Source organism: Pogona vitticeps, chromosome 4 (genome assembly GCF_051106095.1).
Source record: "Pogona vitticeps strain Pit_001003342236 chromosome 4, PviZW2.1, whole genome shotgun sequence".
Classification (NCBI taxonomy): domain Eukaryota; kingdom Metazoa; phylum Chordata; class Lepidosauria; order Squamata; family Agamidae; genus Pogona; species Pogona vitticeps.
The window spans coordinates 33,109,176-33,124,796 of record NC_135786.1 but is presented as its reverse complement, the minus strand read 5'-3'; the positions used below and the strand labels follow the sequence as shown (position 1 = coordinate 33,124,796).

The following is a 15,621-nucleotide window of genomic DNA, read 5'->3' as shown; positions in this document are numbered from 1 at the left end:
AGTGACAGAGAAAGAAGAAAGAGAAATAGCCTGATGGAACACAACCTGTTTTTTGGTTTTTGTTTGGGTTTTTTTGAAAAAAATTGTATAATAAATATGACACAAAAAATATGGTGACTCAAGCTTAGCAGAGCAAACTGAGAGACAGTGGAGAAATAAAAAGGGCAGGTTTTCAGAGCTAGCCACAATACCCTTATCCCAATTAAGGAGCATTAATAGTGTGATAATGCAGTTCATTGAAATCATCATACAAGAGCAGAATTAGCCTCGCTTTAATTTGTGATCATTCTTCCCATTATCTCTTTGTGGGTGGATATACAAAGGACCTGCTTTTCTGTGCAGTTTTAACAATGTCTGCATTTGGATCCTTTCTCCCTTTCCCTTTTTCTGCTCTAGTTGAAGGCCAGAAGCTTCATATCCTCACTGTTTCTGCCTCCTTTCATCGACTAATATAAATAGCACCCATACAGAAATGGGTAATATAAATTCAATAACATTAAACTGTCATCCTTTGTTAAACTCGCATCCAAATTAATAATTTCCAAGAAGTAGCCTGTCTTAGCCTGTGGCACCGGAAAAACTAACAAAGTTGATGATGGCATAAGCTTTGGGAAATGCAACCCACTTCTAGGGATGTTTGTTCTACATAGAATGCTGCCGGGTGTTACACCAAACTTTAAACTGTTATTTACTACCAACAACAGAACTTGCAATAAAGAGATACAATCTCATTAAGCAGATCCAGTGGCAGATCCAATTTCTGGATTTAAATCCTGATCTGGTCTGTTTACACGCAGTAAAGGAGACAATGTGAGGAATCATCCCCCACCCCCGGTGTGCAAGATTGGAGAGACATTTTTCACATTTCCAAACCTGTCTTTTGTGCCGTTTGGTCAATGCACAGTGCTTAAAACAGTGTTGTTTGCCTCCCCCCCCCCCCCCGCCACCTCCATTCTCTTCTCTTCTGAAATTCTGTTTTCTTCCTGATTTCATAAACACACTGCTGTCACACTTGGTGGACATTAAAATGTACTTGGTTGCAGTAGTCATGAAAGTGAGTTTGGGGAGCTAATGGCAAAGGGGCATGGGCTACTAAAATGACTATTAAAGTGTAAGTTGGGGAGTTCCTAGTAGTCTAGAAAGTGATTGTTCCAAGATCTGTTAGGAACTGCAGTGGGCCATAATTACAGCCTGAAGCTGCACATAAAGAGGCACTAATATTTTTTCGATACAGTGCCTCCTAGCTATGAGCATGGTAATGACCCTGAGGAACTTACCTGGAGGCCCACATTACTATGAGGAAGTAAAAAAAAAAAGTGAATATCCTGCTGTTTCTCTTAGTGGAGGAAGGTTTCGTTGCCTCCTGGAACAACACAATGTATTTTTGAGCCTACTTTATTCTGGAATAATAATCATTAATTTGCATAGATTTGCAAAAGGTTTCCCATCAGAAGCCTTTTTCTTAAGCCTACTCACGAGTCTTCCTCAACTGCATCCCTCTATTTACTGAAATTAGGTTTTATGATCTGCCAAATGAAGGAAATCTATGTTGTATATGCTTGTTATTCTGGAAATGCATTCCAGTCCTTAGCATCAGCTTACTACTGTAAGGGATTGGGTTATAATTAAGGAACTGAGTTATAGTTTGTGAGGGTTCGACTTTAGGCTTCTTCCTCAACTCAAAGAAATCCAGAGATTTTTGTGGTTTAGAAACAGGCAATATATTTATGGGGGGTGTTCAACAAGTAACCAGTGTCCAAAAAATGATTCTGATGTTTTTTGCTTTCTGATAACGGGTCAGGAAGGGGCTTCCACTTGTTGTCCAGGAACGGGTTCTTCTCACCAGAGTTCCACAGACCCGGCCAATCGGCCACAATGCTCTGATTTATAGTCTGTCTCGTTTCTCCTTCCAGCAGGGGCACAGTCTCATCATCCTAGCCATCCCCTAGGGGACCTCCTTCTGGTGAGGGGGTCTTCCAGGGTCCTCCTTGAACACCTTTCTCCTCATCTCATTCACCCTCCATTCCAGTCTTTCTGTCTCTTTACTCTTTCCTTCTCTTCTCTTACCTTCTTCCTCCACTCCCTTGCTTTTGCCTCTCCCCAGTACAAGGGTCTCGGAGGGATCTCCTTTCTCCTCTTATAATCCGCCTCCTCCTTGGGCACTCCCAGTCTTTCCCACACTCTGGCCCATGGATCTTCCATCCATACCCACTCCCCACCTGGTGGCAACTATTCCTCCCTCCTTTTTATAGCCACTGTTCCGGTCTCTATCTCCACCCTCTTCTTCCGTTCCATTCCCACCATTTCCCCCTGAATCTCAACGGTGAACTTTCATATTACTCCTTCTATCTCTTCCCTCTCTGTCCCTTGCTGCTCTGGTTTTTTGGGGGGATGAGACAGGCTGGGTCTGTACTTCTTTTTCAGCTCTATGGAGGCGGGACAGCACTCTGGCGAGAGGACTGCCACTCTTACCTCCTGCCTCACATAGTTACACAAGGAAAGAACACACACAGTCACCCGAAATCAAGTCCAGTTGCAACTAGACTGTGTGTGCAGCTTCTAAGAGCACGGGTTGTTTTACATGCTGGGGAAAAGTAGCATCCTCTGTTCCATTCTTGCAGCCTAATGGAAAGAAATAGCTCTTCTATAATAACAATAATAATCTCTGTTATTGGTCTCCATAGTTGGTAAAATCAAAGTCCATCCTGTGCTATTTTCCAGCTGACTAAAATGGTGCTATTAATACCTACCAGCACTACAGCACTCAAAAGCTGGGTGAAGCACAAACATGTCTGATTGGCTACAACTTGCTTCTTTCAACAAATATGGTAATATGGGGAGGGTGGGACATCTGGGAAGCTCCACGTTGGGAGAGGTTTCTATACTGAGATTAGGTCCTGCTAAACTTCATGGGGCTTACCTCTATGCATAGGATTACTCTGCAAAGCACTGTAAGATTTCCTGATCTTTGTTGTTCTGCACGTAGTCAACATAAAGCAACCTGGCAGAATTCCCCTCTAGCTACACATGTGAAACAGCAAACAAGCCAGTGTGCACAAGAACAATTCACTGATTCTAGGAGTTTGCCTGTTAGCATTTCTGTTCTGATGAAAACCTTCCTTTGCACAACTCCATTATCTTAGGGCAAAGATGGGAACTCATGCAGAAGCTTGCCTTCCTGTACCATGCTCTTGCAGGCTGCTTTTCATCATCAAACCTAAAGAAACAGAACTTGTCTGTGAAATGCAGGAAGGATACAGGGCTGGCAGGATATGTAAGGCAACCTGCTTTTGCTGCCTGCACCCTCCCTATCATTTCTCTCCCAAACTGTTCTCACTGAGACAAACTAGACATGACTCATCTCTGATTAGGGTCTCTCAGGGCTTGCCTTTCTTAATGAGCAGCCATAGGGGACTGCTTTGAAGATCAGACAAATGTTGCTGGAAGACAGCGTTTTTAACTCATTCCTCTCATGCTTCCTTGCAATTACAGTACTATTAGCTTCATAGGAAAAAGAGAAAATGTATCTAACACTGTCTTTCACAAAAGCTGCGGTGGTGGGGATGATGATGATGATGATGATGATGATGATGATGATGATGATGATGATGATGATGATGATGATGATGATGATGATGATGAGTTTCCTTCTGTTGAAGAAAGGGAAATTTAGTCATTATGCACAAGCACTTAATTTGCAAGGGAACCCTTCACGGCCACCTTGTCTGTAGGCTTCCAGTTTGATGTTACTACTGAACCAGTGGGCAAAGTGGTGGTGGTGGGTGACAGAATGTGAGCTGCACATTCATTTTGCAATTTTTTTGGTATGAGAATTTTGCTGACCTGAGTACCGTATTTTTCCATGTATAAGATGCCCCATACGCCTGCCCCCACTTTTCTAACCCAAAATTTCTTTCTTTGCAAGAAAGTGGAGGGGAAAGGCAGGGATCAAAGCACTTTGATTCCTGCTTTCCCCTTCCACTTTCTTTGCAAAAAGTGGAGGGGGGAAAGCAGGGATCAAAGCACTTTGATTCCTCCTTGCTACCGTGTATAAAATGACCCTCAATTTTTTTCTCTAATTATTTTAGGGAAAAGTGTTATTTTATACAGGGAAAAATACAGTAATTTAAAGAAAACATAGGGATATTTTTTAAGCAGAGCAAGCTTTCTTTCAATGTTGGGGTAAACTAAAGTCAATTGTGACATGTAGGTGATTGTACATGGTGACATTCAAAGGGATTAAAAAAAAAAAAGATTATAATGCTCACCAAAAGAATCTGACCAAACTCATTGAATGAATATTGAAATAGCAAGCAAGTTCCAATGTAAGTATAAAATATAAACAAGACAAACCTGGGTTAATGTCACATATATGCTGATAGGATCTAAACAGATCATGACTGAGATTGTGATCAGACAGATGTTTGTCTCACTGTGTCATCTGCAGTAGAGACAGGCTGGTTCACTCCTTTTTCTGGCAATAAGATGACATAGTTAGTAGAGTGAACCAGCCCATTAACTGAGCACTCTTACCCCCCACACACACACACACACACTTTTCTAGGTCCCTCTCAGAGACTTCTCGGTTGTTGTTGTTGCTGTTGTTGTTGTTGTTGTTGTTGTTGTTGTTGTTGTTGTTGTTGTTGTTTTCATGGGTAGAATCCTTCTGTTTTGGTTTGTTTCCAACAAATGATATTGCTGGAAACAAACCAAAGTGGAACTTCCTACCTTTAATTTGCCAGCTGGTATTGTTAAATAGCTTAAGACAGCTTAACCACTTCACAATATTAAGAAGTTAAGCACTTCCGCTTCTCCCTGGAGGGGCAGAGGAAGGAAGCAATTTAAAAAACCAGGCCTGTTAGGACAGTACTGATGTGCTATACCACCTGGAACCAAAATAAAAATCAAAACTTCTTCCTGAAATGAGAGGAGGAGAAAAGGAGAGAGATTTTTCTTTTTGTTATTTTCAAAGGGGATGCAGACCAAATAGAGTTGCTTGAGGTGTACCCCAAATGGCATGCTGTTGTTTAGTCATTAAGTTGTGTCCCACTCTTCATGACCCCATGGACCAGAGCACAACAGGCCCTCCTGTCTTCCACTCCCGGAGTTTGGTCAAATTCATGTTGGTAGCTTTCATGAGACTGTCCAACCATTTCGTCCTCTGTCATCCCCTTCTCCTCTTGCCTTCACACTTTCCCAACATCAGGATCTTTTCCAGGGAGTCTTCTGTTCTCATGAGATGTCTCTTAAAATGGATAGGTTTGTTCTCTTTGCAGTCCAGGGGACTCCCAAGAGTCTCCTCCAGCACCACAATTCAAAAGTACAAATTCTTTGGCGGTCAGCCTTCTTTATGGTCCAGCTCAAACTTCCATACATCTCTACTGGAAAAACCATAGCTTTGACTATGCAGATTTTTGTCAGCAAGGTGATGTCTCTGCTTTTTAAGATGCTGTTGAGGTTTGTCATCACTTTCCTCCCAAGAAGCAAGCATCTTTTAATTTCATGGCTACTGTCACCATCTGCAGTGAACATGGAGCCCAAGAAAGTAAAATCCGTCACTGCCTCCATATCTTCCCCTTCTGTTTCCCAGGAGGTGATGGGACCAGTGGCCATGATCTTAGGTTTGTTTTTTATTTTTTTGATGTTGAGCTTCAGATCATTTTTTGCGCTCTCCTCTTTCACCCTTATGAAGAGGTTCTTTAATTCCTCCTCACTTTCTGCCATCAGAGTGGTATCATCTGCTTATCGGAGGTTGTGATATTTCTTACGGCAATCTTAATTTCAGCTTGGGATTCATCCAGTCCTGCCTTTCACATACAGTGGTGCCTCGCATAGCGAGGTTAATCCGTTCCGGATTAACCTTCGCTATAGCGAAACATCGCTAAACGGAATTTAAAAAGCCATAGAAACGCATTGAACTTCGTTCAGTGCGTTCCTATGGCTTGAAAACTCACCATTCAGTGATGTTTCTTCATAGCGCCGCCATTTTCGCGCCCTCGTTAAGCGAGGGCAGGGCGCGAAAATGCGGCGCGGACCTTCCGGCGGCCATTTTGGAACTGCCGATCAGCTGTTCTCCCCGGCTTCGTTATGCGAAGATCGCTAAGCGAATCGCTTAGCGATCTTCGCAAAGCGAAAAAACCCCATAGGGGCCATCGCTGAGCGAATGCTCCAGCGATGGCCCAGAGTGCCTCGTTAAGCGATTTCATTGCTCAGCGAGGCACTCGTTAAGTGAGGCACCACTGTAATGTATTCTGCACATAAGTCAGATAAGCAGGGGGACAATATTGTCATACTCTTTTCCCAATTTTGAACCAATCAGTTGTTCCATATCCAGTTCTAACTGTTGCTTCCTGTCTCACGTATAGATTTCTCAGGAGATCAATAAGGTGGTAAGGCACTCCCATTTCTTTAAGAACTTGCCATAGTTCATTGTGGTCCACACAAAGGTTTTTGCGTAGTCAATGAAGTAGAAGTAGATATTTTTCTGGAACTCTCTGGCTTTCTCCATAATCCGGTTCATGTTAGCAATTTGGTCTCTAGTTCCTCAGCCCCTTCAAAATCCAGCTTGTACTTCTGGGAGTTCTCGGTCCACATACTGTTGAAGCCTACCTTGGACGATTTTGAGCATAACCTTGCTAGCATGGGAAATGAGTGCAATTGTACGGTAGTTGGAGCATTCTTTGGCACTGCCCTTCTTTGGGATTGGGATGTAGACTGATCTTTTCCAACCCTCTGGCCACTGCTGAGTTTTCCAAACTTGCTGGCATATTCATCTCTAACTGACTGACTCTTTTTAGCTTGATCCATCCCAACCTGTTAGAGCCTATGTAGAGAAACCCTGAGCGACAAAATGACTGGTTATCTGGAGTGAATACCCCAGTGAAAATGTGGTCCCGATGTTTGGCAGCTGTAAAAAAGGGAAATGTAATGTTAGACACAATTAGAAAAGGAATTGAAAATAAATCTATTCCTATTGTAATACCTTTACACAAATCTATGATTAGACCACACTTGAAATACTGTATCCCTGTACCAGTCTCACAGTTTTAACTCAAGAAGGATGGTGGAGAGCTAGAAAGTATGCAAGAAAGGGCAAACAAAATGATCAGGAGTAAGTCCTAGAGTAAGTTCTCTATGAAATGAGATTATAACAGCCAGGGCTTTTTAGCTCAGAAGGTGGTAGGGAGAGATACCTGTATGGCTATGTAAAGAATTGTGTATGATACGGATAAAATGAAGAAAGAAATATATTGTTCCCTCTGTCCTAGTACATCCAGGATATCAACTGTAATAAAATGGGTTTAGGAGAAAGGGAAATTAAGTTAAATTAATGCCAAATGCTTGCATGACTAGATACCCACTGACATCTCTGCTCAGGCAAAGGATGTTATACCAGTCCTTGGAGGCCCCTGGCCTTGCTCCTTTTCTGGTGGCTTATAACAGCCTAGAAATCTTGGGAGTTTGATTCCCCACTGTGACTTCTGAAGAAAAGGACTGTCCTGTGTTATGCCATGGGCAAGCTATACAGTCCCAGGATGCCCCAGAAGAAGGAAATAGGAAACCACTATTTGTGGCTAAATCTCACTTCTTCAAAGGAAACGTTCATGGCAAGATGGGAATTACCAGGTGGCTATTCTTAAATGTTCTTAGCAAGATGAATTTTGCCAGGAGCCTCTGTCTTAGATGAGGCAGGGAGTTGTTTCAAAGATGCTGCTGGGGCAGCTGTGGGTTGGATTTCACACTCCAGTTCCTCAAACAAAGGGGCACACAAGGCATGCATGCACACACACCCCTCCTCTCCATTTGGCTCTTCTTCAAATCATACATTTTCTGCCTGTTTTGAAAGGAAGGACGGGGCATGTCCATCTCAGAATTGGAGTATAATTTAGTAAATCCACTAGATATAGCTAACTGGGGTCAGATTAAAGTAAAAAGAATATTACCTGGTGGCTGCAGTTCTTCTGTTCTGATTGTTGTTGAACCCCAACTCCCATCTGCCTCAGCCAGCATGGAGAGTGGCTAGCAAAGATGGGTGGAAGAGTACAAGATCTGGAAGGCCACCCTTTTTCCAACCCTTTCATAAGAGCACCAACAATTTGCATGGCTACAGCTGCAATTCTGAACGGACTTACTTGGGACTTGGCGGCTCTTAGTACTGTGACACATAGCAGCATAACATTATTACCCAGTCATGACACATTTCATTTGCAGTCCTAGTGCAAATTCATTCTCCCGCTGCTCAGAAATCTAGTACCATGTAATCTAAAATAACACATAAGAAATAAATACTACAAAACCTTTCCTATGTAGGAACTGCTTTTTAATTACTCAGATGGGAGGAAGGAACACATTGTTTGTTCTAACTGAAAAGCATGTGTCTTAGATAGTGCCCAGGTAATAGAGAAAAGGAAAGGATGTGTTTTGTTTTATTTTGAAGTCCTCCTCCCTCTCCCTCCCCCTCCCTCTCCCTCCCCCCCCCCTCTCTCATATCAAATAGATGGAAATAAGATCAGTTCTGTTAGGTCTGTATTTGCCCACATGCTACTCATGTTTTACACTGTCAGTTCGAGAATTGTTGTAGTATTCAGGTGGGAAAGGGAGGAAATACTTCCTCATACATTCACTCCACTAATGAATGGACAAGGGCAACTATTGTGACCTAAAAGCAAGGAGCTAGTTTCATTTTACCATCTGGTACAGGGAGCAGGGCCTTTGAGTAGACTTCATCCCTCTTTTGTTGCTGTTTTTTGCTTTGCTTTGCTTTAAGAAATGTCATGACTGGATGAGACTGTATTCTAAGGAGAGTTGAAACCTTGCTCGGCAAACAAGGATACAGAGGAGTTTTGTACTTCTAAAAATACAGGGCAAGGATGGGCCACTTCAGGAGTGAGGCCATCCTTGAATTCTTAAATCCAGCAGATACCTCATTTTCCCTGTCGAGGCCTTCTCTCTCTCTCTCTCTCTCTCTCTCTCTCTCTCTCTCTCTCTCTCTCTCTCTCTCTCTCTCACACACACACACACACACACACACACACACACACACACACACACACACACACACACACACACACACACACACACACACACACACACACACACACACACACACACACACACACACACACACACACACACGGAACTGGGGTGGGGGTGGAGTTGGAAGTTGCACCCAAAAAAGGGGAGGAATGAAGAGAAGGTTCTGGGGAAAGAAAGGGTGAGTGTTTACAATTATACAATTTCTGCCATTAGGAGAAGCAGGGAATGAAGCAACATTGTTCCTATGCCCCCATCCAATTTACAGTCTTTACCCAACCAACCACCACCATAACATCGCAGACTTATCCCTGGTGTCTTGTCCCTGGAATCTCAGGGAACTGAAAGCTGCTGTCCTGCAGCCTTAGAGGTAATGGTCAGCAAAACTGACACTCAACCCAGTCAACATGGATGGTGAGTGGTTCATCTAAATAGAAAAAAAGTAGTTGTGGATGTTATCTTTAAATGATAATATTTTCAGTCTTAGATGCAGGAAGGCATGGGTTTCTTAAATGAGTAGGATGGCCATGTATCTTACTTTACAGAGTAGCTTTCTTTCTGAAGTGGTGTCAGTCCTCCATTTGCAGGCCTGGCCAGTCCAAGACTAGTTTAAAGATCCATGAGAAAGGAGTCCAGGCACCTTGAAGTTGCTTATTAACAATTAGCAACTAAACAAGCTAGCACACAGTCACAGTCATATAACCTCCCTCAATATGCTGGAACATACTGTATTTCTAACTAATTTTATCTACATTATTTCTAAATATGTATAGGTCTCTATAAATTAATATATGTAAATTTTATGCAAATCAGCATCATCTTTATTCCTCTTTTATGGCAACATGTTAACCCCCAGTTGGCATTGTGTAACTGATCCCTCCTACTTTATAGTTTCAGGTGATCTTCATGGCACGCAGCACCTTTCGTTAGCCTAGGCAGCACCTTGCCATGCTGCTTCTCAACTTATTTTTTTCCCCAACCTGAAATTTTCCAATTGCCTTATAAAACCTTCTGAAATAATGGCCACCATTACATTTTGTGGCAGTGAATTCTGCTAATTAACAGGCATTATATGAAGAGGTCTTGTTTTCTTTTGTCTGTCTTGAATGTATTGCCCAGCAATTTTATCGAGTGGCCTGAAGCTGCCCTTTCCTACACCATTTTCAAACACATGGAATTAGTTTTCAGATGGGAAGATGATCATTCACACTATATGCTTTTTATCCATTTACTTATATTTTTCTTTTCTACTCTTCTGCAGCAGCGTTTAGGACCATGGATAGATTAAAAAGCTAAAGTCACAAGAATTGGAAACCAAGGGAGACACAAATAATAAAATAAGAAACCAACACAGACAAAAACATACACCATTTTATTTGAATTAGAAGGTTTCTACTTGGTGTCTAAAATTATTTAATGATGAAAGCCTGGTTCAAGTCTTTGAGGTGAAGGATGCAGTAGAAGCAGCACAGAAAAAGCCCTGGTTTTAGATTTTAGATTTTAGATGATTAGACATACTTAAGGGACTTTTAGAGATATAACTTATAATGCATACATTTTGTAGCACATCTCTAGAAAATTGGCATTAAATTTTTTTTGTGCTGTTCCATTTGATAGGGAGTGTGAATAGTGAGTATTTACATCCCTATTGAGCATGTAAGACAAACAGACACATTCTGTTTTATGGTGTTTTCTCAAGAACAATCAAGCTGCCACTGCTCACTAGGTTCTCGTGGCAGAATTGTTTAGAAGGATAAAATTGATCTTTCCGAAGAGATGCTGTAGAAATTCGTAAAGACAACAGGAGTGTGAACCATTAGTTCCACATGCTTGTCTTGATCTACCTATCAAGCGGCAGTGTCCCAGCTTTCATCTTGTCTCTTCATGCTCCTTGTTTATATAATTAGTGTTGCTCACTTAGCATTGGGGTTGTATATATTTATGCAGCCTTTGAAAATTTGCCTGAAACAGAACTACAGGAAGCCATACACAGGGATTTTATTTCTAGAAGTAAGAGGCAGAAGTTTAAGAAAAAAGAAGTTAAGAAGAAAGAAGTTAGGAAGAAAGCCAAACCATGAATTCAAGCAAAAAATAAACATATTTGATCACTCGTATGGATGAAAAACCCTTCAACCATACATCTTTTCTCAAACCACTTAGCAAAAAAATTGTTTCTAAGAAACAGGGTTTTGAGTGGTCCTCACTATTTTTGGTCGAATAGACCAGATGGGCAGGATATAAATAAATAAATAAATAAATAAATAAATAAATAAATAAATAAATAAATAAATAAATAAGTCACTGAGTTGGGTACCATCATGGAAACTGATTAAACAAAATGGCAGTCATGTTTCAAACAGCTTTATCGGACTGGTCTCTCACAGGCATTTGCACAAAGCATCTGATGTCTTTATGCAAAAGCAACAGTCCCCCCCACTGCCACCTTATATACATGATTTCCAAGAAGAAACACATTGAAATAAATTGCCTTACAAAGAAGCCCTTGGTATTTTTTCAGTGACTTCCTATGATTTCAAATGACGTCCTGTTATTTTAAAGTCCAGAATATTTGTGGCTTCCCTTATACCAATTTCAGCAACTTTTTAATGTCAGATGTCACCTTGTTAACAAGCAGGTTTAGCTTAGGCAAAACATACGTCTTGCAAGCACTGCAAATCCTATGTAAATCACTTCTATTAAAGATCAAATATTATTAAAATAATTACCTATGATATATTCATTACAGTACTTGGGAGTTTGATTCTCCACTATGCCTTGACAACCAGCCTATATGGACTTGGTCAAGCTGTACAATCCCAGGCTGCTCTCAGAAGAAAGACATGGCAAACCACTTCTGAGTACCCTGTAACCAGAAAACCCTGGAGAGGGTCACTATAACTCTGCATTAAATTGCTGACATGTAATCAGTGATGCTGTTCTTTATTCTGTGACCTTGCATTTGTTCAAAACAGACAACCCTCTTATGTCTACTCATAAGAGTCCCCTTAAATTCTCTTAGATTGTAATCCTGTAGTTCTTGGGAAGGTATTACAGGAATCACTGTATTATTTATTGTATCTTCCTTATTCCTTGAGAAAGAGAGAGGGGGGGGGGGAGAGAGATGCATCCATTGAGGAGGAGACAAGCCAATGTGGAAATCTCTGTAATCCGTTTTTCAACCTTACCAGTGGCTCATGGTCTGAGCATGGGGGTATCTCATGCCATCATTTCAGAGAGGTACACATCCTTGCTTAGCTGGTGCACACACTTTGAGTTCATGTTGGATGTGCTATGATGGCTATGCTAGGAGAGCTGTGGAACTGTCCCTAAACCTATGGTCTGGTGCTGACATAGATCAATTTCATCTCATTGAAACCATTGTGAAGGATTGAGTGGGGGTATATGGGAGGGAAAAGAAGAAAAGCTGTTTTCCCTTCCATTTGGATCCAGTAGTCTGTTAGTCTGAAGATCTTCTCAATATTGCTGAAGGGACTGTTCTATTAGGGACTTTTTATTATTTTAATATTTCTTCATATTTTTTTTACCAATAATGCTTCAGTCTTCAGTTTAACTATTTGCCTGAAAATCACTAGTTTTTGTGTATATGCATACATTTACATTTCCAAGAACTGAAGCTTTGATGGACTCTGGAATGTGTCTCTGCTATTTTCTCTGCTAGTGGCTAGAATAAGTGGGGGGAAAATCATTGTTCAAAACTGGTAGGGAAGCTCTTATCTCCACGCTCTGGAATCACTGCCTCCCGACAGCTCTTTTTCCAGCTGCTCTTTTATGTCTTGTTACATGGAATAATATGCCCATTTGTAGCTGGGTTCTTGGGCCATGTAGGGTCAATTTAAATGCAGACACCATTCAGTTTTAAAAAAACATGTATGCCTACACGTCCCTTTCCGCGTCCCTTGCCAACTTCAAGTTTTGTACTCTCAAGAGGCATGAAGCTGCATGTAGTTCCTGAGCAACAGGAATTTTTTGGCTTTTCTATAAATCAACATGTTCTACTCTTTATTTCCCTTTAATAAACAGAACCCCCTGCAATATAATCTTATTCTAAAGATGGAGAGAGAGACTATTTGTTCAAACGATGGTCCTAAAATAGAAACCTGTTATCAGCATTTGTCCTTTTTTCCGTGTCTGTAGCTAAGCCTTTACCAAGGGACCAAGAGCCCTCAAGCTGTATGCCACATGTGCCTTATATATAATGCATTGGGAACTATTTTGCATTAGGTATTCAGGGCTTAAGAAGTCTGAACAGCTGTTTTAGGATCGGGGGGCCTTTTGGTTCAAGCCCCAGCAGGGACACATTCCTTTTTGCTGTGGAAGATAGAGTTATGACTTTGCTGTCAAATTCACTATACACCCTTGAATGACATTTCTGGCAGCTGTTTGCCGTGTTATGAAACTGGTGCAGATCCACTCAATTTTTCTTTTTCCTGTACTTCGTTTAAGTAAAATACAGTATTATCATCCAGGGTAGAAATGACAAATGCATGAAATGAAAGAATTGCTATCCCCTTAGTGTACATTATGTGTTGAAATCATAGGTGTTACTCTGAGATGGATTTGACATAAAATGACACTTGCTTCAAAAAAAAAATGTTTTTTAAGACAACCTGAAATTCTTGCATTTATTGACCTCTTCAAAATGAATACTTTGTTGTTCAAATATCAAGGAGGGAAGTCACCTAGTGATGTTCCTTAAATATTTGCTTCCCTTTAAAAGGTTCTACATTCCTTCTCAGGATGACCTCATTTCTGGCTTATTCAAGCTATTCCAGAAGTGAAATAGCTCCAAGTATCTGCTTAGAAAAATCACTAGTGTTGCTCAAAAAAATAATAATAAGGATTTTTTCTTGGCATCTCAAATTGCATTAGTATCTCTCTTTTTCCATATAGGGGTTTCACTGCTAATATATTTTTTAAAAAATCCTTTGAGTTGTTTGCATATCATCATCTTCATCCTGGAACTTCACAGCTGTAAGGGACCCTATAGATCACTGAATCCATTCCCTGTCAATGAGGAACAGTGGGGAATTCAACTCCCAGCTTCTGGCTCCACAGCCAGAGAGACCTATAGGTAAAGGTAAAGGTTCCCCTTGACAATTCTTGTCCAGTCGTGTTCGACTCTAGGGGGCGGTGCTCATCCCCGTTTCCAAGCCATAGAGCCAGCGTTTTTGTCCGAAGACAATCTTCTGTGGTCACATGGCCAGTGCGACTTAGACACAGAATGCTGTTACCTTCCCACTGAGGTGGTCCCTATTAATCTACTTGCATTTGCATGCTTTCGAACCACTAGGTTGGCGGGAGCTGGGACAAGTGACGGGCGCTCACTCCGTTGCGTGGATTCGATCTTACGACTGCTTGGTCTTCTGACCCTGCAGCACATGCTTCTGTGGTTTGGCCCGCAGCGCCACCACGTCCCTGCAGAGAGACCTATACCCCTAGTCTAAAACTGGGATTGCATACCTGCCAACCAAAAGGTACATGGGGGTGGGGGAGAGGAGGATGGGATTATAAAAATATTTTTAAAAGCTGTTTGAATCCCCATAGCCTGCTTCAGATAAATCCAAGCTCTGATTCTATGGAACTCTCTGTGTCATCTAGCTCTTTAGAGGCTCAGGGTCGGTTCTTGATTTCATGACCCCACAATTGTCACCAGCAGAGAGGGAAGAGAAAAGAAGGAAGACAGCAGTCCTTGGACAGGACAACAGCAAGCAATTTAGACAGAGGAGGTGCCATGGGAAAGAAATGGGACAGCAGAGGTGGGAGGGAAATGCCCACTAAGAAACCTAGAGAGATGGCATGTGGAAAACATTAGAAGACAGAAATTTTATTTATAAAGTAGTGAACTTCTCCAGGAACTGGACCTCTATTTTAACATTCATCCTAATAGAAAAATAGATTTCAGTTACAACAACTCACTTCACAACAATTATCGGGGAGCCGAGTAGACTGTAAGGGTGGAGGTTGCCTATAACATGGCTGAATGTGCAAAGATTCATAACCAGATTTTTAAGAATTAAGCACTTCAAAGCCCTGGACCTGGATTGACTAATCTCTGTATTTTAGTTGCTAGTCTATAGAATCATAGAATAATTGAGTTGGAAGAGGCCTATAAGGCCATTGAGTCCGACCTCCTGCTCAGTGCAGGAATCCAAATCAAAGCAGATCTGACAGATGAATGGCTCCAGCCGCGGAGCACTCACCACCTCCAGAGGTAATTGGTTCCATTGTTGTACTGCTCTAACAGTTCAGAGGTTTTTCCTGATGTTCAGCCTAAATCTGAATTCCTGTACCTGGAGCCCATCATTACATATCCCGCACTCTGGGATGATCAAGAACAGATCCAGCCCCTCCTCAGTATGGTTATATTTCAAGTATTTGAAAAGTGCTATCATATCTTCCTCAGTCTTCTTTTCTCAAGGTTAAACATGCCTCATTCTTTCAGTCTTTTCTCATAGGGCTTGGTTTCCAATCCAAAGCCCAAAACTGCCAACAAAGTTGAAAGAAGAATTGTGTGTACACATACATTGTAGTGAAAACATCAAAACCTCCCCACCCTGTACAACCTAT

At 41.5% G+C, this 15,621-nt stretch overlaps 1 protein-coding gene across 4 annotated transcripts in view; it reads left to right on the top strand.

The window, feature by feature from the left end:
* Positions 1-15,621, top strand: part of RALY (RALY heterogeneous nuclear ribonucleoprotein) — a 283,434-nt gene that overhangs the window by 41,870 nt on the left and 225,943 nt on the right. The window lies entirely within an intron of this gene.